The following is a 24175-nucleotide window of genomic DNA, read 5'->3' as shown; positions in this document are numbered from 1 at the left end:
ACTTTGGCATGAGCCTTGGCAGGCCGGGGGTTGCGATTCTAACAACAGGGTATGCCCAGATGTAGGTCCCTTGCTCACTTTGCCACTGGATTCAAGATAGCCTGGCAAAGAGGGTTATGAACCCGATACCGGTCCCAGGATGCTTGTTTCCAGTCCAGGGAAGACATGGCTTTGTAGTTCGGGCTGGACTGTTCCCATGAGGCAAAGGGTCAGTCTGATTTTCATATGGCCATGTCTGAACTGGAGTGGCGGAGTGAGCTAAAGAACAATGATGGATAAAACCCAGATCAGATCACTGGGGGAAAGTGTTTGCAATGCTCAAATGCTCCGTCCATCATCCCCTTTGGTTTTGCTTTGTTCGCCCTAAGTTGGCAGGGTATGCCCAGACGTGGGTCCCTTGCTCTCTTTGCCAATGGATTCAAGATAGCCTGGCTGAAGAGGGTTATGAACCCGAAACCGTTCCCAGGATGCTTGTTTCCGGTCCAGGGAAGACATGACTTGGCAGTTCGGACTGGACTGTTCCCATGGGGCACAGGGTCAGACTGATTTGCATATGGCCATGTCTGAACTGGGGTGGCGGACTGAGCTAAAGAACGATGATGGATTAAAGCCAGATCAGTTGACTGGGGGTGAGTGTTTGCATTGCTTAAACGCTCCGTCCATCATACCCATTGGATTTGTTTTCTTTTCCCTAAGTTGGCAAGGTATGCCCAGACGTGGATCAATTGCTCACTTTGCCACTGGTTTCAAGATAGCCTGGCTTAAGAGGGTTATGAGGCCGAAACCGGTCCCAGGATGCTTGTTTCTGGTCCAGGGAAGACATGGCTTGGCAGTTCGGGCTGGACTGTTTCCATGAGGCACATGTTCAGATTGATTTGTGTTGGACCCGGTCCTTTGGGCAGGTTCACCCTGTGACTTTTTGCTTTTTCCTAGCCTGTTTTTGGAACCTGGGTTGGTGATTTTTAGGCCTCTGTGCACTTTTTCACTGTGGTACAGTGTAAAGTGCGTGTGCTCTCTGTGTATGGATGGTGAGCGCCCTGCCCTCCCATAGGAATGAATGGGAAATATATATGCCCATGGTAGATTCCTGATGCGTGGGGAGTGCAGGGGCAAGTTTGATATGTGTGAACTCGTGAGACTGAATGCTGCATAATGGTATATGTGGCATGGCTGTGTCTAGTCCAGAAGCGCCACTTTTAGAAGTTGGCATAATTGTGTAGTGAGTCTGCTGGCACGTGATTGGCTGATGGGCCTGGCCCTGGATGCCTGGGCTTGCTGGTAGATGGACTGTCCGGAGGAGGGGGTCTGAGTCAGCCGTAGATGAAAGGCCCCCATCTGCTGTCAGGGATGGGAGGAAAGAGCGTCTGGTGGAACCAGGCTGTGCCTGTCGGCCCACCCCTGATGGCTCTCCCTCCTGATAATCCACTGTCACCTCTGACCTGAGGCTGACAGGAGAGGGAAACCAGATACACCCAGGGCTTAGGGCTCGCTTACACAAAGACTTCAAAAGACTTCAAAGCCTTTTCTGTGTATAGGAAAGGGGCTGTGTTCCCTTCCAATTTGTTCTTGTTTTCTGACTTGAATCTGCCAGGGGCGTGCTGCTGCTTGGGTTCAGGGGAATCCCTGAGTCCTGCCCAGCCCCTGGCCTCCTGATGGACTTTCCTGGACTCCTGGGGGACCCCTCTGCCTGCCTGGGCTGATGGGGGACCTGGCTTTGCCCCCCTGGGAAGCTCTGGGGCTTTGGCAGCATGGAGGAGCTGCATTTTCCTGGTGAGAGCGCTGGAGCTGTATTTCTAGCGCCTGGAGGCGCCGCGCTTTCCCCTGAGCGCCTGGGAGCGCTCTGCCTGTTGCCTAGCACTTTGGAGCGCTTCATTTTCCCCAAGCGCTTGAGAGCGCTTTGTCTGGACTTTTCCTAGCGCTTAGGAGCGCTTTATGTCCGCTTATAGCGCTGGACGCGCTGAGGTGCCTGGCCCGTATTTATTTAATTCACGAGAGCCCACCTCGCTTTATCATTCACTTTGATCGCCGCCCGCCTGCCTGTCTGGATCGGGCCGCCGCGCTGTCCGCGGCCACCCGGAAGTGATTGACCGGCCGGCCAATCCTGTCGCGGCCGGCCGGATGTCCCGCCCCCCGCAGTCCGGGGAGAAGAAAGGAGAAGGGCGGGAGATGGCGGCCATTCGCGGGGCTCCTCTCGGCTGAGGGAGCCCCGAGGAGAAGAGGCGGCCGGTTGGCAGGGCTCCCGTGTGCCGAGGAAGACCTGCAGAGAGGGAGAAGTCCGGCGCGGGAGTAGCGAGGCTCCCATGTGGTCGGGAGAGCCCCGCCTTCACCCCCGCGAGAAGGGACTGCTGCCGGGAGCCTTGCTGGCTCCACCCTGAGTCCCGGTCCCGAGACGGGGGACCGGGCAAAGCGAGGAGAGTCTGCGTGGAGCAGGAGCTCCGCAGATGCCGCCGAAGCCCGCCCCCGCCGCACAGAAGCCCCGGTGAGTGAAGGGCTGCGGGGGGAGATAGCTCCGTGTGGTGCCGGCCGAGGCACTGAGGAGAAGGGCGGCCCGAATGGCAGCGGGTCGCCCCACCGTGATTACAGGGCCCGCGAGGGGTTCTTGAGGGCCCGCACTGCTGCATGTTGGTGCCGCTTCGAGGCACTGAGAAAGGGCGGCCCCGAATGGCAGTGGGTCGCCCCACCGTGGGTGCAGAGCCTGTGTGGCTACATGTGGGGCATGTGATGCCCAGAGCCTGTGTGGCTCCAACATTGGGCACGAGTAATGCCAGAGCCTGTGTGGCTCCAACGTGGACATAGGTGTGTGTAGAGCCTGTGTGGCTCCAGCGTGGCGCAGTTTGCGCCTGGGGGCCAGTGAGGGCCCTGGCGCAGTCTTGATGATTCTCCAGCTGCCCAGCAATTAGTGGGCAGCTGCACCGTTTAGGCGCAATTTCAGGAGAGAGTCCCTGTGTGGGACAGCGAGGGCACAGTGGTGCCCGGCCTTCCCAGCTGCGCAGCACTTAGTGCCAGCTGCAACGTTTAGGCCCTTGGGAGTGTTCCCAGGGGCCCAGCAAGTAGTGGGCCCCTGCATCGTTTAGGCCCTGACATTGAGACTCAGGGCGTTCTAGCCCCAACAAGGCCAGTTGGCCTAGGGACTGCCACGGGTGGTGGCTTATGTAGGTTTTGCGCAATTGTATGGTTCTAGCACCTCTGAATGTGATTTCTTGCATCATGTCTTATTCCTGCACCTCTGAATGTTTTTAGACATCATGTGACTATTGCGCTACTGTATTATTCTGGTACCTCTGAATGTAACTTTATTGCATCATGTGCTTTATTCTTAACACCGCTGAATGTGTAGGTTTATGCATTATGTGTTTCTCTTTACTACTCCTCTGAATGTATATTTATGCATCATGGGTAATGTGTCCTTTCTTAGACCCCTAAAACGCTGTGTGCTACTTAGGTGGTTTTCCTTTACTACTCCTCTGAATGTGCTTCATACATCATGGGTAATGTGTTCTTTCTTAGACCCCTAAATGCTGTGTGATACTTAGGTGGTTGTTCTTTTAGTACAGGTGGTCCTAGTGAGGTCCTGGTCCCCTGCGCGACAGTCTCCTAAGGGGTTTAGGGTTGCGTAGGTGGTACTTACCTGTTCCCAGTAGTTACTGGACGTGATCTATAACTGTGACTTTGTGTTACAGTGAAGTTTATATACTTTTATTCTAATTTCTGACAAGTATTTCTATATCTGCAAAGTGTTGATTCAGACAGTGGCCCATGTGGCCCTGTCTTGTAAATAATCCCTTGTGAATATTGCCGTGCCAGTTGGCACAATGTACATGTGTGATTTCTATCTGATATGTTTTGACAATACAAAAGGTATTTTAATATAACCTTGTGTGGAGTCTCTTTTGTGGTGTGCCTAGTATGTTGTTGCTGTCGTGCGCTGACGCAAATGCTTTACACATCGCCTCCGAGTTTAGCCTAGACTGCTCGTGCCAAGCTACCTAGAGGGTGAGCAGGGGTTATCTTGGCTTGTGACTTCCTTGCCCTGACTGGAATGGTGGTTTCGGCCTGGCTTTGGCATCAGCCTTAGCCTACCCGAAATAGCCGGTTTCCAACATTGGTGGGTCAGCGGTGCGGATTTGGACTTGCGTTTGCCCAGTGCCATAGCGACAACTGGCTACATTACAAAAACTCTGCGTTTTTCAGATAGTCACATATTTGGGATTATTGTTTTTGATTTTGTTTTTCCTCAAAAGTGTCATTTTCAGATGGTGTTCCTGCGCTTTATGTTTAGTGGCAGATGAGAGAAAATGACAGGGCGGGACGCCAGTAGATAGGGGAGGTTCCCATAGGTTAGGAATCCCTTGCTGGGTCCAGTGTCCAATCCCTATTCCTATCCCTGTGTGGGTAGATGGAAGAGAGGGAGGGTGGAGGAGAAATTGCTTGCTCAGGAGGGTGGTTATTCCCTGAGTGTAGTGTGTGTGTCTGGATTCCCCAGTATGGTAGGATCCAGTGGTGGCAGCTTAAATGTGTCCAGTGCGTGAATTCCCATTCCCAGTTCCCAGAGTATGGTGCCTGGTGCTCAGTAAGAGGGTGACAGGTTGAGAGTCAGAGGCAGTGAGGAACTGTCTCACCAGTCTGGAGGGGGAGTGTGTGGATGTGTGGTGTCTTGAACAGGAGGAGTTGGTGTGAGTTTTTTTTTAAGGAGCTTGCACGTGAGGTGTACCTCTGGTGGTGTGCAGGAGATCCTGCAGAGGCATTGGACAAGAAGGTGGATGTCTGGCGGTGTGCTGGATGTCGTGCAGAGACATTAGAAAGTGATTCTAAAAGTAGTGGCTTGTGTATCTGATGATCCTGTGTAGGTGAAGAGGTTCATGTGTAGCCCAGCTATGTCCCATTAGGATGGTAGGGGTGTAGGGGCTCACGTCCTGTCTCAGTGGAGGCGGAGTGAGTGTGGGACGGTGTGTCCCACGTTAGCCCGAAACCCTGTCTCGGGGCCTGGAGGGTTCCCTAAGGGAGCGCCAGGTCAGGGGCCTAGGCTGTACTTACAGGTCATTTGAGGAGGATCTTCCTGTGTCTAGAGGACGGGGAGTGTCTGTAATCAGAACTCCAGCGGTCCTAGTGTTGGGCAGTACCGCTCCTAAGTGGAGGGTGCAGAAGTCCTGGTTCGCTGGGCATTTGACAGTCTAGAGTGCTTGATCATTTTTTGGGGCCTCTGGAGGTTTTTCCCCGAGGAGGGGGAAGGCCAGGTTCAGGTTCAGCCTGACCTGGAGGGAAGGGCATCTGTAGTCAGTGTCCTGACCGGTTGTTGGCTTCCAGGGGTACCACTCCAAGGTGGGAGGGTGCAGAACTCTGGAGGGGGGTGCAGAGGGACGGTGTCCTTACTTCTGACCCCGGTGGGAGGAGAGTGTGTTGCTGATACGCCGCTGGCGTGTGCTCTGACTAGCCTGGAACATACTGAGAATCACCCTGTGATAGGGAGTACTGGAGGAGAGTGTGTTGCTGATACGCCGCTGGCGTGTGCTCTGTCTAGCCTGAGACATACTGTGCCTGTAATAGTGGAACTGGAAGGGGGTGCAGAAGGACGGTGTACTTCTGACCCCGGTGCAACTTGAGGGTTTAAATCCTAGGTTGGGAGATTAGGAAACTTCTAGGTCAAGAGGAACCCTACCAAAGTGGATCAGCTGAAGAGACCGAGGGGGCTGCCCTTGCTGTGTGTTCTGGGGCCCACCTGCAGTTTGTTGTTTCCACTAAGGTAGAGGAAAGGGGACTTTGCTGTGTGCTGTGTCCCCCCACCTGCTTGAAGAGGGACTGTGCTGTGTGCTTTGTACCTCAGAAGTGGAATCGTTTCCAGGTGGTAGACCAGTGACGGAGTGAGGTCCTGATCTGGTAGGAGAGTTGTGTTCTGGTGAGTGCTTCCCTGTGAGGGTTATTCCTTCACCCTGACTGGAAGCAAGGGTCCCTACTTGGTATAAGGTACTTACCTCTGCCAACTAGAGACCCCCAGTTCTAACATTGGTGGAGTAGAGGTAGGATCGGGCATTCTTGCCGTGACCTCTAGTCAGCCTGAGGGTGTGGTCCCTAGGTTGTAGGATCAGTGGTAGTGTAGCTACCCTGAGAGAGAGAGTGGAGATTGGCTATTGTGTGCCAGGGGCTTCTGCCCCCACTCTGTGGATTGGTTAGGACCTGTGATCTTTGGATGGCCTAGGGCCTGGCCCTGGCTGTGGATGACTAGTGTGTACCAGTGGGGTATCCTAGTTGTGCCAGAGAGCTGTTGTTGAGGGAAATCTATGTGGGTTCAGAGTGGCGAAAAAAAAACTGGAAGTTGGCCCTGCCGTGCAGGCCCGTGGTTTTTGTCGCCCAAAGCAGTGAAGACCATCAGTGTAGTGATTGGTCTACCCTGCGTTTTGGCTGGAAGGGGGATGTGTTGGACCCGGTCCTTTGGGCAGGTTCACCCGTGACTTTTTGCTTTTTCCTAGCCTGTTTTAGGAACCTGGGTTGGTGATTTTTAGGCCTCTGCGCACTTTTTCACTGTGGTACAGCGTAAAGTGCGTGTGCTCTCTGTGTATGGATGGTGAGCGCCCTGCCCTCCCATAGGAATGAATGGGAAATATGTATGCCCATGGTAGATTCCTGATGCGTGGGGAGTGCAGGGGCGAGTTTGATATGTGTGAACTCGTGAGACTGAATGCTGCATAATGGTATATGCGGCATGGCTGTGTCTAGTCCAGAAGCGCCACTTTTAGAAGTTGGCATAATTGTGTAGTGAGTCTGCTGGCACGTGATTGGATGATGGGCCTGGCCCTGGATGCCTGGGCCTGCTGGTAGATGTACTGTCCGGAGGAGGGGGTCTGAGTCAGCCGTAGATGAAAGGCCCCCATCTGCTGTCAGGGATGGGAGGAAAGAGCGTCTGGTGGAACCAGGCTGTACCTGTCGGCCCACCCCTGATGGCTCTCCCTCCTGATAATCCACTGTCACCTCTGACCTGAGGCTGACAGGAGAGGGAAACCAGATACACCCAGGGCTTAGGGCTTGCTTACACAAAGACTTCAAAAGACTTCAAAGCCTTTTCTGTGTATAAGAAGGGGCTGTGTTCCCTTCCAATTTGTTCTTGTTTTCTGACTTGAATCTGCCAGAGGCGTGCTGCTGCTTGGGTTCAGGGGAATCCCTGAGTCCTGCCCAGCCCCTGGCCTCCTGATGGACTTTCCTGGACTCCTGGGGGACCCCTCTGCCTGCCCGGGCTGATGGGGGGACCTGGCTTTGCCCCCCTGGGAAGCTCTGGGGCTTTGGCAGCATGGAGGAGCTGCATTTTCCTGGGGAGAGCGCTGGAGCTGTATTTCTAGCGCCTGGAGGCGCCGCGCTTTCCCCTGAGCGCCTGGGAGCGCTCTGCCTGTTGCCTAGCGCTTTGGAGTGCTTCATTTTCCCCAAGCGCTTGATAGCGCTTTGTCTGGACTTTTCCTAGCGCTTAGGAGCGCTTTATGTCCGCTTATAGCGCTGGACGCGCTGAGGTGCCTGGCACGTATTTATTTAATTCACGAGAGCCCACCTCGCTTTATCATTCACTTTGATCGCCGCCCGCCTGCCTGACTTGATCGGGCCGCCGCGCTGTCCGCGGCCACCCGGAAGTGATTGACCGGCCGGCCAATCCTGTCGCGGCCGGCCGGATGTCCCGCCCCCCGCAGTCCGGGGAGAAGAAAGGAGAAGGGCGGGAGATGGCGGCCGTTCGCGGGGCTCCTCTCGGCTGAGGGAGCCCCGAGGAGAAGAGGCGGCCGGTTGGCAGGGCTCCCGTGTGCCGAGGAAGCCCTGCAGAGAGGGAGAAGTCCGGCGCGGGAGTAGCGAGGCTCCCATGTGGTCGGGAGAGCCCCGCCTTCACCCCCGCGAGAAGGGACTGCTGCCGGGAGCCTTGCTGGCTCCACCCTGAGTCCCGGTCCCGAGACGGGGGACCGGGCAAAGCGAGGAGAGTCTGCGTGGAGCCGGAGCTCCGCAGATGCCGCCAAAGACCGCCCCCGCTGCACAGAAGCCCCGGTGAGTGAAGGGCTGCGGGGGGAGATAGCTCCGTGTGGTGCCGGCCGAGGCACTGAGGAGAAGGGCGGCCCGAATGGCGGCGGGTCGCCCCACCGTGATTACAGGGCCCGCGAGGGGTTCTTGAGGGCCCGCACTGCTGCATGTTGGTGCCGCTTCGAGGCACTGAGAAAGGGCGGCCCCGAATGGCAGTGGGTCGCCCCACCGTGGGTGCAGAGCCTGTGTGGCTACATGTGGGGCATGTGATGCCCAGAGCCTGTGTGGCTCCAACGTTGGGCACGAGTAATGCCAGAGCCTGTGTGGCTCCAACGTGGACATAGGTGTGTGTAGAGCCTGTGTGGCTCCAGCGTGGCGCAGTTTGCGCCTGAGGGCCAGTGAGGGCCCTGGCGCAGTGTTGATGATTCTCCAGCTGCCCAGCAATTAGTGGGCAGCTGCACCGTTTAGGCGCAATTTCAGGAGAGAGTCCCTGTGTGGGACAGCGAGGGCACAGTGGTGCCCGGCCTTCCCAGCTGCGCAGCACTTAGTGCCAGCTGCAACGTTTAGGCCCTTGTGAGTGTTCCCAGGGGCCCAGCAAGCAGTGCATCGTTTAGGCCCTGACATTGAGACTCAGGGCGTTCTAGCCCCAACAAGGCCAGTTGGCCTAGGGACTGCCATGGGTGGTGGCTTATGTAGGTTTTGCGCAATTGTATGGTTCTAGCACCTCTGAATGTGATTTCTTGCATCATGTCTTATTCCTGCACCTCTGAATGTTTTTAGACATCATGTGACTATTGCGCTACTGTATTATTCTGGTACCTCTGAATGTAACTTTATTGCATCATGTGCTTTATTCTTAACACCGCTGAATGTGTAGGTTTATGCATTATGTGTTTCTCTTTACTACTCCTCTGAATGTATATTTATGCATCATGGGTAATGTGTCCTTTCTTAGACCCCTAAAACGCTGTGTGCTACTTAGGTGGTTTTCCTTTACTACTCCTCTGAATGTGGTTCATACATCATGGGTAATGTGTTCTTTCTTAGACCCCTAAATGCTGTGTGATACTTAGGTGGTTGTCCTTTTAGTACAGGTGGTCCTAGTGAGGTCCTGGTCCCCTGCGCGACAGTCTCCTAAGGGGTTTAGGGTTGCGTAGGTGGTACTTACCTGTTCCCAGTAGTTACTGGACGTGATCTATAACTGTGACTTTGTGTTACAGTGAAGTTTATATACTTTTATTCTAATTTCTGACAAGTATTTCTATATCTGCAAAGTGTTGATTCAGACAGTGGCCCATGTGGCCCTGTCTTGTAAATAATCCCTTGTGAATATTGCCGTGCCAGTTGGCACAATGTACATGTGTTATTTCTATCTGATATGTTTTGACAATACAAAAGTTATTTTAATATAACCTTTTGTGGAGTCTCTTTTGTGGTGTGCCTAGTATGTTGTTGCTGTCATGCGCTGACGCAAATGCTTTACACATCGCCTCCGAGTTTAGCCTAGACTGCTCGTGCCAAGCTACCTAGAGGGTGAGCAGGGGTTATCTTGGCGTGTGACTTCCTTGCCCTGACTGGAATGGTGGTTTCGGCCTGGCTTTGGCGTCAGCCTTAGCCTACCCGAAATAGCCGGTTTCCAACAATTTGCATATGGCCATGTCTGAACTGGGTTGGTGGAGTGAGCTAAAGAACGATGAGGGATTGAACCCAGAACATTTGACTGGGGGTGAGTGTTTGCATTGCTCAAATGCTCCATCCATCATCCCCTTTGGTAATGCTTTGTTCACCCTAAGTTGGCAGGGTATGCCCATACATGGGTTCCTTGCTCAATTTGACACTGGATTCAAGATAGCCTGGCTGAAGAGGGTTATGAACCCGAAACCGGTCCCAGGATGCTTCTTTCTGGTCCAGGGAAGACATGGCTTGGCAGTTCGGGTTGGACTGTTTCCACGAGGCACAGGGTCAGTCTGATTTGCATATGGCCATGTCTGTACTGGAGTGCAGGAGTGAGCTAATGAACGATGATTGATTAAACCCAGATCAGTTGACTGGGGGTGAGTGTTTTAATTGCACAACCGCTGCATCCATCACCCCCTTTGGTTTTGCTTTGTTTGCCCTAAGGTGGCAGGGTATGCCCAGACATGGGTTCCTTGCTCACTTTGCCACTGGATTCAAGATAGCCTGGCTGAAGAGGGTTATGAACCCGAAACCGGTCCCAGGATGCTTGTTTCCGGTCCAGGGAAGACATGGCTTGGCAGTTCGGACTGGACTGTTTCCATGAGGCACATTGTCTGATTGATTTGCAAAGTGAGCTAAAGGAGTGAGCTAAAGTTTGCAGAGTGAGCTAAAGAACGATGAGGGATTTAACCCAGAACACATGACTGGGGGTGAGTGTTTGAATTGCTCAAACGCTCCATCCATCATCCCCTTTGGTAATGCTTTGTTCGCCCTTAGTTGGCAGGGTATGCCCAGACATGGGTTTCTTGCTCACTTTGCCACTGGATTCAAGATAGCCTGGCTCAAGAGGGTTATGAACCCGGAACCGGTCCCAGGATGCTTGTTTCTGGTCCAGGGAAGACATGGCTTGGCAGTTCGGGTTGGACTGTTCCCACGAGGCACAGGGTCATTCTGATTTGCATATGGCCATGTCTGTACTGGAGTGCAGGAGTGAGCTAATGAACGATGATTGATTAAACCCAGATCAGTTGACTGGGGGTTAGTGTTTGCATTGCAGAAACGCTGCGTCCATCACCCCCTTTGGTTTTGCCTTGTTTGCCCTAAGGTGCCAGGGTATGCCCAGACATGGGTTCCTTGCTCACTTTGCCACTGGATTCAAGATAGCTTGGCGGGAGAGGGTTATGAACCCGAAACCAGTCCCAGGATGCTTGTTTCCGGTCCAGGTAAGACATGGCTTGGCAGTTCGGGCTGGACTGTTTCCATGAGGCACATTGTCTGATTGATTTGCATAGTGAGCTAAAGGAGTGAGCTAAAGTTTGCGGAGTGAGCTAAAGAACGATGAGGGATTGAACCCAGAACACATGACTGGGGGTGAGTGTTTGAATTGCTCAAACGCTCCACCCATCATCCCCTTTGGTAATGCTTTGTTCGCCCTTAGTTGGCAGGGTATGCCCAGACATGGGTTTCTTGCTCACTTTGCCACTGGATTCAAGATAGCCTGGCTGAAGAGGGTTATGAACCCGAAACCGGTCCCAGGATGCTTGTTTCTGGTCCAGGGAAGACATGGCTTGGCAGTTCGGGTTGGATTGTTCCCACGAGGCACAGGGTCAGTCTGATTTGCATATGGCCATGTCTGTACTGGAGTGCAGGAGTGAGCTAATGAATGATGATTGATTAAACCCAGATCAGTTGACTGGGGGTGAGTGTTTGCATTGCACAAACGCTGTGTCCATCACCCCCTTTGGTTTTGCTTTGTTTGCCCTAAGGTGGCAGGGTATGCCCAGACATGGGTTCCTTGCTCACTTTGCCACTGGATTCAAGATAGCTTGGCTGAAGCGGGTTATGAACCCGAAACCAGTCCCAGGATGCTTGTTTCCGGTCCAGGTAAGACATGGCTTTGTAGTTCAGGCTGGACTGTTCCCATGAGGCACAGGGTCAATCTGATTTGCATATGGCCATGTCTGAACTGGGGTGGCGGAGTGAGCTAAAGAACGATGATGGATTAAAGCCAGATCAGTTGACTGGGGGTAAGTGTTTGCATTGCTCAAACGCTCCGTCCATCATACCCTTTGGATTTGCTTTCTTTTCCCTAAGTTGGCAAGGTATGCCCAGACGTGGGTCAATTGCTCACTTTGCCACTGGTTTCAAGATAGCCTGGCTTAAGAGGGTTATGAGGCCGAAAACGGTCCCAGGATGCTTGTTTCTGGTCCAGGGAAGACATGGCTTGGCAGTTCGGGCTGGACTGTTTACATGAGGCACATGTTCAGATTGATTTGCATATGGCCATGTCTGAACTGGGGTGGTGGAGTGAGCTAAAGAACGATGAGGGATTGAACCCAGAACACTTGACTGGGGGTGAGTGTTTGCATTGCTCAAACGCTCCATCCATCATCCCCTTTGGTAATGCTTTGTTCACCCTAAGTTGGCAGGGTATGCCCAGACATGGGTTCCTTGCTCACTTTGACACTGGATTCAAGATAGCCTGGCTGAAGAGGGTTATGAACCGGAAACCGGTCCCAGGATGCTTGTTTCTGGTCCAGGGAAGACATGGCTTGGCAGTTCGGGTTGGACTGTTCCCACGAGGCACAGGGTCAGTCTGATTTGCATATGGCCCTGTCTGTACTGGAGTGCAGGAGTGAGCTAATGAACGATGATTGATTAAACCCAGATCAGTTGACTGGGGTTGAGTGTTTGCATTGCACAAACGCTGCGTCCATCACCCCCTTTGGTTTTGCTTTGTTTGCCCTAAGTTGGCAGGGTATGCCCAGACATGGGTTCCTTTCTCACTTTGCCACTGGATTCAAGATAGCCTGGATGAAGAGGGTTATGAACCCGAAACCGGTCCCAGGATGCTTGTTTCCGGTCCAGGGAAGACATGGCTTGGCAGTTCGGGCTGGACTGTTTCCATGAGGCACATTGTCTGATTGATTTGCATAGTGAGCTAAAGGAGTGAGCTAAAGTTTGCGGAGTGAGCTAAAGAACGATGAGGGATTGAACCCAGAACACATGACTGGGGGTGAGTGTTTGAATTGCTCAAACGCTCCATCCATCATCCCCTTTGGTAATGCTTTGTTCGCCCTTAGTTGGCAGGGTATGCCCAGACCTGGGTTTCTTGCTCACTTTGCCACTGGATTCAAGATAGCCTGGCTGAAGAGGGTTATGAACCCGAAACCGGTCCCAGGATGCTTGTTTCTGGTCCAGGGAAGACATGGCTTGGCAGTTCGGGTTGGACTGTTCCCACGAGGCACAGGGTAGGTCTGATTTGCATATGGCCATGTCTGTACTGGAGTGCAGGAGTGAGCTAATGAACGATGATTGATTAAACCCAGATCGGTTGACTGGGGGTGAGTGTTTGCATTGCACAAACGCTGCGTCCATCACCCCCTTTGGTTTTGCCTTGTTTGCCCTAAGGTGGCAGGGTATGCCCAGACATGGGTTCCTTGCTCACTTTGCCACTGGATTCAAGATAGCTTGGCTGAAGAGGGTTATGAACCCGAAACGAGTCCCAGGATGCTTGTTTCCGGTCCAGGTAAGACATGGCTTGGCAGTTCGGGCTGGACTGTTTCCATGAGGCACATTGTCTGATTGATTTGCATAGTGAGCTAAAGGAGTGAGCTAAAGTTTGCGGAGTGAGCTAAAGAACGATGAGGGATTGAACCCAAAACACATGACTGGGGGTGAGTGTTTGAATTGCTCAAACGCTCCATCCATCAACCCCTTTGGTAATGCTTTGTTCGCCCTTAGTTGGCAGGGTATGCCCAGACATGGGTTTCTTGCTCAATTTGCCACTGGATTCAAGATAGCCTGGCTGAAGAGGGTTATGAACCCGAAACCGGTCCCAGGATGCTTGTTTCTGGTCCAGGGAAGACATGGCTTGGCAGTTCGGGTTGGACTGTTCCCACGAGGCACAGGGTCAGTCTGATTTGCATATGGCCATGTCTGTACTGGAGTGCAGGAGTGAGCTAATGAACGATGATTGATTAAACCCAGATCAGTTGACTGGGGGTGAGTGTTTGCATTGCACAAACGCTGCGTCCATCACCCCCTTTGGTTTTGCTTTGTTTGCCCTAAGGTGGCAGAGTATGCCCAGACATGGGTTCCTTGTTCACTGTGCCACTGGATTCAAGATAGCTTGGCTGAAGCGGGTTATGAACCCGAAACCAGTCCCAGGATGCTTGTTTCCAGTCCAGGTAAGACATGGCTTTGTAGTTCGGGCTGGACTGTTCTCATGAGGCACAGGGTCAATCTGATTTGCATATGGCCATGTCTGAACTGGGGTGGCGGAGTGAGCTAAAGAACGATGATGGATTAAAGCTAGATCAGTTGACTGGGGGTGAGTGTTTGCATTGCTCAAACGCTCTGTCCATCATACCCTTTGGATTTGCTTTCTTTTCCCTAAGTTGGCAAGGTATGCCCAGACGTGGGTCAATTGCTCACTTTGCCACTGGTTTCAAGATAGCCTGGTTTAAGAGGGTTATGAGGCCGAAAATGGTCCCAGGATGCTTGTTTCTGGTCCAGGGAAGACATGGCTTGGCAGTTCAGGCTGGACTGTTTCCATGAGGCACATATTCAGATTGATTTGCATATGGCCATGTCTGAACTGGGGTGGTGGAGTGAGCTAAAGAACGATGTGGGATTGAACCCAGAACACTTGACTGGGGGTGAGTGTTTGCATTGCTCAAACGCTCCATCCATCATCCCCTTTGGTAATGCTTTGTTCACCCTAAGATGGCAGGGTATGCCCAGACATGGGTTCCTTGCTCACCTTGACACTGGATTCAAGATAGCCTGGCTGAAGAGGCAAATGAACCCGAAACCGGTCCCAGGATGCTTCTTTCTGGTCCAGGGAAGACATGGCTTGCAGTTCGGGTTGGACTGTTCCCACGAGGCACAGGGTCAGTCTGATTTGCATATGGCCATGTCTGTACTGGAGTGCAGGAGTGAGCTAATGAACGATGATTCATTAAACCCAGACCAGTTGACTGCGGGTGAGTGTTTGCATTGCACAAACGCTGCGTCCATCACCCCCTTTGGTTTTGCTTTGTTTGCCCTAAGGTGGCAGGGTATGCCCAGACATGGGTTCCTTTCTCACTTTGCCACTGGATTCAAGATAGCCTGGCTGAAGAGGGTTATGTACCCGAAACCGGTCCCAGGATGCTTGTTTCCGGTCCAGGGAAGACATGGCTTGGCAGTTCGGGCTGGACTGTTTCCATGAGGCACATTGTCTGATTGATTTGCATAGTGAGCTAAAGGAGTGAGCTAAAGTTTGCGGAGTGAGCTAAAGAACGATGAGAGATTGAACCCAGAACACATGACTGGGGGTGAGTGTTTGCATTGCTCAAACGCTCCATCCATCATCCCCTTTGGTAATGCTTTGTTCGCCCTTAGTTGGCAGGGTATGCCCAGACCTGGGTTTCTTGCTCACTTTGCCACTGGATTCAAGATAGCCTGGCTGAAGAGGGTTATGATCCCGAAACCGGTCCCAGGATGCTTGTTTCTGGTCCAGGGAAGACATGGCTTGGCAGTTCGGGTTGGACTGTTCCCACAAGGCACAGGGTCAGTCTGATTTGCATATGGCCATGTCTGTACTGGAGTGCAGGAGTGAGCTAATGAACGATGATTGATTAAACCCAGATCAGTTGACTGAGGGTGAGTGTTTGCATTGCACAAACGCTGTGTCCATCACCCCCTTTGGTTTTGCTTTGTTTGCCCTAAGGTGGCAGGGTATGCCCAGACATGGGTTCCTTGCTCACTTTGCCACTGGATTCAAGATAGCCTGGCTGAAGAGGGTTATGAACCCGAAACCGGTCTCAGGATGCTTGTTTCCGGTCCAGGGAAGACATGGCTTGGCAGTTCGTGCTGGACTGTTTCCATGAGGCACATTGTCTGATTGATTTGCATAGTGAGCTAAAGGAGTGAGCTAAAGTTTGCGGAGTGAGCTAAAGAACGATGAGGGATTGAACCCAGAACACATGACTGGGGGTGAGTGTTTGAATTGCTCAAACGCTCCATCCATCATCCCCTTTGGTAATGCTTTGTTCGCCCTTAGTTGGCAGGGTATGCCCAAACATGGGTTTCTTGCTCACTTTGCCACTGGATTCAAGATAGCCTGGCTGAAGAGGGTTATGAACCCGAACCCGGTCCCAGGATGCGTGTTTCCAGTCCAGGAAAGACATGGCTTGGCAGTTTGGGCTGGACTGTTTCCATGAGGCACAGGGTCAGACTGATTTGCATATGGCAATGTCTGAACTGGGGTGGCGGAGTGAGCTAAAGAATGATGATGGATAAAACCCAGATCAGTTGACTGGGGGTGAGTGTTTGCATTGATCAAAAGCTCTGTCCATCATCCCCTTTTGTAGTGCTTTGTTCGTCCTAATTTGGCAGGGTTAGCCCAGACGTGGGTTCATTGCTCACTTTGCCACTGGGTTCAAGATAGCTTGGCTGAAGAGGGTTATGAACCCGAAACCTGTCCCAGGATGCTTGTTTCCGGTCCATGGAAGACATGGCTTTGTAGTTCGGGCTGGACTGTTCCCATGAGGCACAGGATCAGCCTGATTTGCATATGGCCATGTCTGAACTGGGGTGGCGGAGTGAGCTAGAAAACGATGATGGATTAAACCCAGATCAGTTGACTGGGGGTGAGTGTTTGCATTGGTCTAACGCTCCGTTCATCATCCCCTTTGGTTTTGCTTTGTTTGCCCTAAGTTGATAGGGTATGCCCAGATGTGGGTCCCTTGCACACTTTGCCACTGGATTCAAGATAGCCTGGCTGAAGAGGGTTATGAACCCAAAACCGGTCCCAGGATGGTTGTTTCCGGTCCAGGGAAGACATGGCTTGGCATTTCGGGCTGGACTGTTCCCATGAAGCACAGGGTCAGACTGATTTGCATATGGCCATGTCTGAACTGGGTTGGAGGAGTGAGCTAAAGAACGATGATGGATTAAACCCGGATTACTTGACTGGGGGTGAGTGTTTTCATTGCTCAAACGCTCTGTCCATCATCCCCTTTAGTTTTGCTTTGTTCACCCTTAGTAGGCAGGGTATGCCCAGACGTGGGTACCTTGCTCACTTTGCAACTGGATTCAAGATAGCCTGGCTGAAGAGGGTTATGAAACCGAAACCGGCCCCAGGATGCTTATTTTCGGTCCAGGGAAGACATGGCTTTGTAGTTCGGGCTGGACTGTTCCCATGAGGCACAGGGTCAGTCTGATTTGCATATGGCCATGTCTGAACTGGGGTGGCGGAGTGAGCTAAAGAACGATGATGGATAAAACCCAGATCAGTTGACTGGGGGTGAGTGTTTGCATTGCTCAAAAGCTCCGTCCATCATCCCCTTGGGTAGTGCTTTTTTCGTCCTAATTTGGCAGGGTTAGCCCAGACGTGGGTTCCTTGCTCACTTTGCCACTGGATTCAAGATAGCCTGGCTGAAGAGGGTTATGAACCCGAAACCAGTCCCAGGATGCTTGTTTCCGGTCCAGGGAAGACATTGCTTTGTAGTTCGGGCTGGGCTGTTCCCATGAGGCACAGGGTCAATCTGATTTGTATATGGCCATGTCTGAACTGGGGTGGCGGAGTAAGCTAAGGAACGATGATGGATTAAAGCCAGATCAGTTGACTGGGGGTGAGTGTTTGCATTGCTCAAACGCTCCATCCATCATACCCTTTGGATTTGCTTTCTTTTCCCTAAGTTGGCAAGGTATGCCCTGACGTGGGTCAATTGCTCACTTTGCCACTGGTTTCAAGATAGCCTGGCTTAAGAGGGTTATGAAGCCGAAACCGGTCCCAAGATGCTTGTTTCTGGTCCAGGAAAGACATGGCTTGGCAGTTTGGGCTGGACTGTTTCCATGAGGCACATGTTCAGATTGATTTGCATATGGCCATGTCTGAACTGGGGTGGCGGAGTGAGCTAAAGAACGATGAGGGATTGAACCCAGAACATTTGACTGGGGGTGAGTGTTTGCATTGCTCAAACGCTCCATCCATCATCCCCTTTGGTAATGCTTTGTTCACCCTAAGTTGGCAGGGTATGCCCAGACATGGGTTCCTTGCTCACTTTGCCACTGGATTCAAGATAGCCTGGCTGAAGAGGGTTATGAACCCGAAACCGGTCCCAGGATGCTTGTTTCTGGTCCAGGGAAGACATGGCTTGGCAGTTCAGGTTGGACTGTTCCCATGAGGGACAGGGTCAGTCTGATTTGCATATGGCCATGTCTGAACTGGAGTGGAGGAGTGAGCTAATGAACGATGATTGATTAAACCCAGATCAGTTGACTGGGGGTGAGTGTTTGCATTGGTCTAACGCTCCGTTCATCATCCCCTTTGGTTTTGCTTTGTTCGCCCTAAGTTGACAGGGTATGCCCAGATGTGGGTCCCTTGCTCACTTTGCCACTGGATTCAAGATAGCCTGGCTGAAGAGGGTTATGAACCCAAAACCGGTCCCAGGATGCTTGTTTCCAGTCCAGGGAAGACATGGCTTGGCAGTTCGGGTTGGACTGTTTCCACGAGGCACAGGGTCAGTCTGATTTGCATATGGCCATGTCTGTACTGGAGTGCAGGAGTGAGCTAATGAACGATGATTGGTTAAACCCAGATCAGTTGACTGGGGGTGAGTGTTTGCATTGCACAACCGCTGCGTCCATCACCCCCTTTGGTTTTGCTTTGTTTGCCCTAAGGTGGCAGGGTATGCCCAGACATGGGTTCCTTGCTCACTTTGCCACTGGATTCAAGATAGCCTGGCTGAAGAGGGTTATGAACCCGAAACCGGTCCCAGGATGCTTGTTTCCGGTCCAGGGAAGACATGGCTTGGCAGTTCGGGCTGGACTGTTTCCATGAGGCACATTGTCTGATTGATTTGCAAAGTGAGCTAAAGGAGTGAGCTAAAGTTTGCAGAGTGAGCTAAAGAACAATGAGGGATTTAACCCAGAACACATGCCTGGGGGGGAGTGTTTGAATTGCTCAAACGCTCCATCCATCATCCCCTTTGGTAATGCTTTGTTCGCCCTTAGTTGGCAGGGTATGCCCAGACATGGGTTTCTTGCTCACTTTGCCACTGGATTCAAGATAGCCTGGCTCAAGAGGGTTATGAACCCGAAACCGGTCCCAGGATGCTTGTTTCTGGTCCAGGGAAGACATGGCTTGGCAGTTCAGGCTGGACTGTTTCCATGAGGCACATGTTCAGATTGATTTGCATATGGCCATGTCTGAACTGGGGTGGTGGAGTGAGCTAAAGAACGATGAGGGATTGAACCCAGAACACTTGACTGGGGGTGAGTGTTTGCATTGCTCAAACGCTCGATCCATCATCCCCTTTGGTAATGCTTTGTTCACCCTAAGTTGGCAGGGTATGCCCAGACATGGGTTCCTTGCTCACTTTGACACTGGATTCAAGATAGCCTGGCTGAAGAGGGTTATGAACCCGAAACCGGTCCCAGGATGCTTCTTTCTGGTCAAGGGAAGACATGGCTTGGCAGTTCGGGTTGGACTGTTCCCACAAGGCACAGGGTCAGTCTGATTTGCATATGGCCATGTCTGTACTGGAGTGCAGGAGTGAGCTAATGAAAGATGATTGATTAAACCCAGATCAGTTGACTGGGGGTGAGTGTTTGCATTGCACAAACGCTGCGTCCATCACCCCCTTTGGTTTTGCTTTGTTTGCCCTAAGGTGGCAGGGTATGCCCAGACATGGGTTCCTTTCTCACTTTGCCACTGGATTCAAGATAGCCTGGCTGAAGAGGGTTATGAACCTGAAACCGGTCCCAGGATGCTTGTTTCCGGTCCAGGGAAGACATGGCTTGACAGTTCAGGCTGGGCTGTTTCCATGAGGCACATTGTCTGATTGATTTGCATAGTGAGCTAAAGGAGTGAGCTAAAGTTTGCAGAGTGAGCTAAAGAACGATGAGGGATTGAACCCAGAACACATGACTGGGGGTGAGTGTTTGAATTGCTCAAACGCTCCATCCATCATCCACTTTGGTAATGCTTTGTTCGCCCTTAGTTGGCAGGGCATGCCCAGACATGGGTTTCTTGCTCACTTTGCCACTGGATTCAAGATAGCCTGGCTGAAGAGGGTTATGAACCCGAAACCGGTCCCAGGATGCTTGTTTCTGGTCCAGGGAAGACATGGCTTGGCAGTTCGGGTTGGACTGTTCCCACGAGGCACAGGGTCAGTCTGATTTGCATATGGCCATGTCTGTACTGGAGTGCAGGAGTGAGCTAATGAACGATGATTGATTAAACCCAGATCAGTTGACTGGGGGTGAGTGTTTGCATTGCACAAACGCTGCGTCCATCACCCCCTTTGGTTTTCCTTTGTTTGCCCTAAGGTGGCAGGGTATGCCCAAACATGGGTTCCTTGCTCACTTTGCCACTGGATTCTAGATAGCTTGGCTGAAGCGGGTTATGAAACCGAAACCAGTCCCAGGATGCTTGTTTCCGGTCCAGGTAAGACATGGCTTTGTAGTTCGGGCTGGACTGTTCCCATGAGGCACAGGGTTAGACTGATTTGCATATGGCAATGTCTGAACTGGGGTGGGGGAGTGAGCTAAAGTACGATGATGGATAAAACCCAGATCAGTTGACTGGGGGTGAGTGTTTGCATTGATCAAAAGCTCTGTCCATCATCCCCTTTGGTAGTGCTTTGTTCGTCCTAATTTGGCAGGGTTAGCCCAGACATGGGTTCATTGCTCACTTTGCCACTGGGTTCAAGATAGCTTGGCTGAAGATGGTTATGAACCCGAAACCTGTCCCAGGATGCTTGTTTCCGGTCCACGGAAGACATGGCTTTGTAGTTCGGGCTGGACTGTTCCAATGAGGCACAGGGTCAGCCTGATTTGCATATGGCCATGTCTAAACTGGGGTGGCGGAGTGAGCTAGAAAATGATGATGGATTAAACCCAGATCAGTTGACTGGGGGTGAGTGTTTGTCCGTTCATCATCCCCTTTGGTTTTGCTTTGTTCGCCCTAAGTTGACAGGATATGCCCAGATGTGGGTCCCTTGCACACTTTGCCACTAGATTCAAGATAGCCTGGCTAAAGAGGGTTATGAACCCGAAACCGGTCCCAGGATGGTTGTTTCCGGTCCAGGGAAGACATGGCTTAGCATTTCGGGCTGGACTGTTCCCATGAAGCACAGGGTCAGACTGATTTGCATATGGCCATGTCTGAACTGGGTTGGAGGAGTGAGCTAAAGAACGATGATGGATTAAACCCAGATTAGTTGACTGGGGGTGAGTGTTTTCATTGCTCAAACGCTCTGTCCATCATCCCCTTTAGTTTTGCTTTGTTCACCCTTAGTTGGCAGGGTATGCCGAGACGTGGGTCCCTTGCTCACTTTGCAACTGGATTCAAGATAGCCTGGATGAAGAGGGTTATGAAACCAAAACCGGTCCCAGGATGCTTGCTTCCAGTCCAGCGAAGACATGGCTTGGCAGTACGGGCTGGACTGTTTCCATGAGGCACAGGGTCAGACTGATTTTCATATGGCAATGTCTGAACTGGGGTGGCGGAATGAGCTAAAGAACGATGATGGATTAAACCAAGATCACTTTACTGGGGGTGAGCGTTTGCATTGCTCAAAAACTCCGTCCATTATCCCCTTTGGTAGTGCTTTGTTCGTCCTAATTTGGCTGGGTTAGCCCAGACGTGGGTTCCTTGCTCACTTTGCCACTGGGTTCAAGATAGCTTGGCTGAAGAGGGTTATCAACCCGAAACCAGTCCCAGGATGCTTGTTTCCGGTCCAGGGAAGACATGGCTTGGCAGTTCGGACTGAACTGTTTCCATGAGGCACAGGGTCAGAGTGATTTGCATATGGCAATGTCTGAACTGGGTTGGAGGAGTGAGCTAAAGAACGATGATGGATTAAACCCAGATTAGTTGACTGGGGGTGAGTGTTTTCATTGCTCAAACGCTCTGTCCATCATCCCCTATAGTTTTGCTTTGTTCACCCTTAGTTGGCAGGGTATGCCCAGACGTGGGTCCCTTGCTCACTTTGCAACTGGATTCAAGATAGCCTGGCTGAAGAGGGTTATGAAACCGAAACCGGCCCCAGGATGCTTATTTCCGGTCCAGGGAAGACATGTCTTTGTAGTTAGTGCTGGACTGTTCCCATGAGGCACAGGGTCAGTCTGATTTGCATATGGCCATGTCTGAACTGGGGTGGGGGAGTGAGCTAGAAAACGATGATGCATTAAACCCAGATCAGTTAACTGGGGGTGAGTGTTTGCATTGGTCTAACGCTCCGTTCATCAACCCCTTTGGTAGTGCTTTGTTCGCCCTAAGTTGACAGGGTATGCCCAGACATGGTTCCCTTGCTCACTTTGCCACTGGATTCAAGATAGCCTGGCTGAAGAGGGTTATGAACCCGAAACCGGTCCCAGGATGCTTGCTTCCAGTCCAGGGAAGATATGGCTTGGCAGTTCGGGCTGGACTGTTTCCATGAGGCACAGGGTCAGACTGATTTTCATATGGCAATGTCTGAACTGGGGTGGCGGAGTGAGCTAAAGAACGATGATGGATTAAACCAAGATCACTTGATTGGGGGTGAGCGTTTGCATTGCTCAAATGCTCCGTCCATCATCCCCTTTGGTAGTGCTTTGTTCGTCCTAATTTGGCAGGGTTAGCCCAGACGTGGGTTCCTTGCTCACTTTGCCACTGGGTTCAAGATAGCTTGGCTGAAGAGGGTTATCAACCTGAAAACAGTCCCAGGATGCTTGTTTCCGGTCCAGGGAAGACATGGCTTGGCAGTTCGGACTGGACTGTTTCCATGAGGCACAGGGTCAGAGTGATTTGCATATAGCAATGTCTGAACTGGGGTGGCTGAGCGAGCTAAAGAACGATGATGGATTAAACCCAGATCACTTGACTGGGGGTGAGTGTTTGCATTGATCAAACGCTCCGTCCATCATCCCCTTTGATAATGCTTTGTTCGTCCTAATTTCGCAGAGTTTGCCCAGACGTGGGTTCCTTGCTAACTTTGCCACTGGGTTTAAGATAGCTTGGCTGAAGAGGGTTATGAACCCGAAACCAGTCCCAGGATGCTTTTTTCCGGTCCAGGGAAGACATGGCTTGGCAGTTCGGGCTGGACTGTTCCCATGAGGCACAGGGTCAGTCTGATTTGCATTGACTGGGTGTGAGTGTTTACATTGGTCTAACGCTCCGTTCATCATCCCCTTTGGTTTTGCTTTGTTCACCCTAAGTTGACAGGTGTTGTACTTGGCCCTTCTGGCAGGTTCACCCCTAATCTTTTTGCTTTTAGTATTTGATCTGTGTTAGTGATTTTTGGGTCTCTGCGTACTTTTTCCCTGTGTCCCAGAGTAAAGTGCGTGCGTGTAGTGAGGCTGGCCTGCCCTCCCATAGAAATGCATGGGGAATGTGTGTGTCCATGTTAGTTCCTGATGTGTGGGGAGTGCGAGCTCGAGTTTAGTATGTGTGAACTCGTGAGAATGAATGCTGCGCAATGGTATGTGCGGCATGTATGTGTCTAGTGGGGAAGTACCACTTCTAGACATTGATGTGTGTATGCAGTAAGGGTGCTGGAGCATTATTGGCTGGAGCTGGCTGGCAAGCCTGGCTCCAGGAAGTCTGGATGGGTCTGCCCAGGAGTGAGTAAAGATATCAGCCTGAGTGATTTGAGGGAGGGGTGCACCTGGTTCCTGAATGGGGCTGGGCTTTCCCCACACAATGCTGGCTCCGCACCCTGTGGTGCGTCTAACGACCCTAGCCTCCCTAGTGAATTAAAGGGGTGGTTGAGCCATCTAGGGTGCTCCAAAACCAGCTGTGACTGGTTTTTCCCCCACCCTGCACCTACAGACAAAGGATTTAGTGGTATAAGAAGGGGCTGTGTCCCCTTACAATTTGTTCTGTCTGTTCTGTTCCGGGATCCTGCCAGAGGGGGCTGCAGCTGTTGCTGGGGCCAGGAGGAGCATCACTTGGATTGTCTCCCTGCCTGTAGACCCAGTGAGCTGGCTCTGGGCCCAGCCTTTCCCCCCTGCCTGCCTGAGAACTTTGCTGGACTTTTCCTAGCACCTGGAAGCGCTTTTATTTGACTTGTATCGCTAGGAGCGCTTTATTTTGGCCCCAGCGCTCACTAGCGCTTTACCTTGCCATCTGGTGCCTCGGAGCGCTGAAATTGACTTAGCGCTCAGAGCGCTGATATTTTTGCCAAGCGGCTGCCACGCCGCATTTGCCCCGCGTCCTTGCCGCCCGTGTTATTATCTTTAATGAGGGAGCCTACCCCTCTGTAATCATCCCCGGGCCTACTAGTGCCTGGAAAGGGCCGCCCACGGCGACCCGGAAGACAGCTTGCGGGCTGGCCAATCCCAGCGCGGCCCCGAGAGAAGGACCGGAAGTCCCACCCTCGGCGCCGCAGCGCGAGGAGGGGAGAAGCAGCTGAGGACATCGGCAGGGCTCCGTGGTGGAAGAGGAGCCCCGCCGCCGCCCGTGTGAGAACCCGGCCCCCAGGAGCGGGACCGGGTGAGGAGGAGACCGGCAGTAGTGCTTCCCCGTCCCCGCAGACCC

Source organism: Lissotriton helveticus, chromosome 2_1 (assembly GCF_964261635.1).
Source record: "Lissotriton helveticus chromosome 2_1, aLisHel1.1, whole genome shotgun sequence".
Lineage (NCBI taxonomy): Eukaryota > Metazoa > Chordata > Amphibia > Caudata > Salamandridae > Lissotriton > Lissotriton helveticus.
This window is presented reverse-complemented; position numbering follows the sequence as displayed.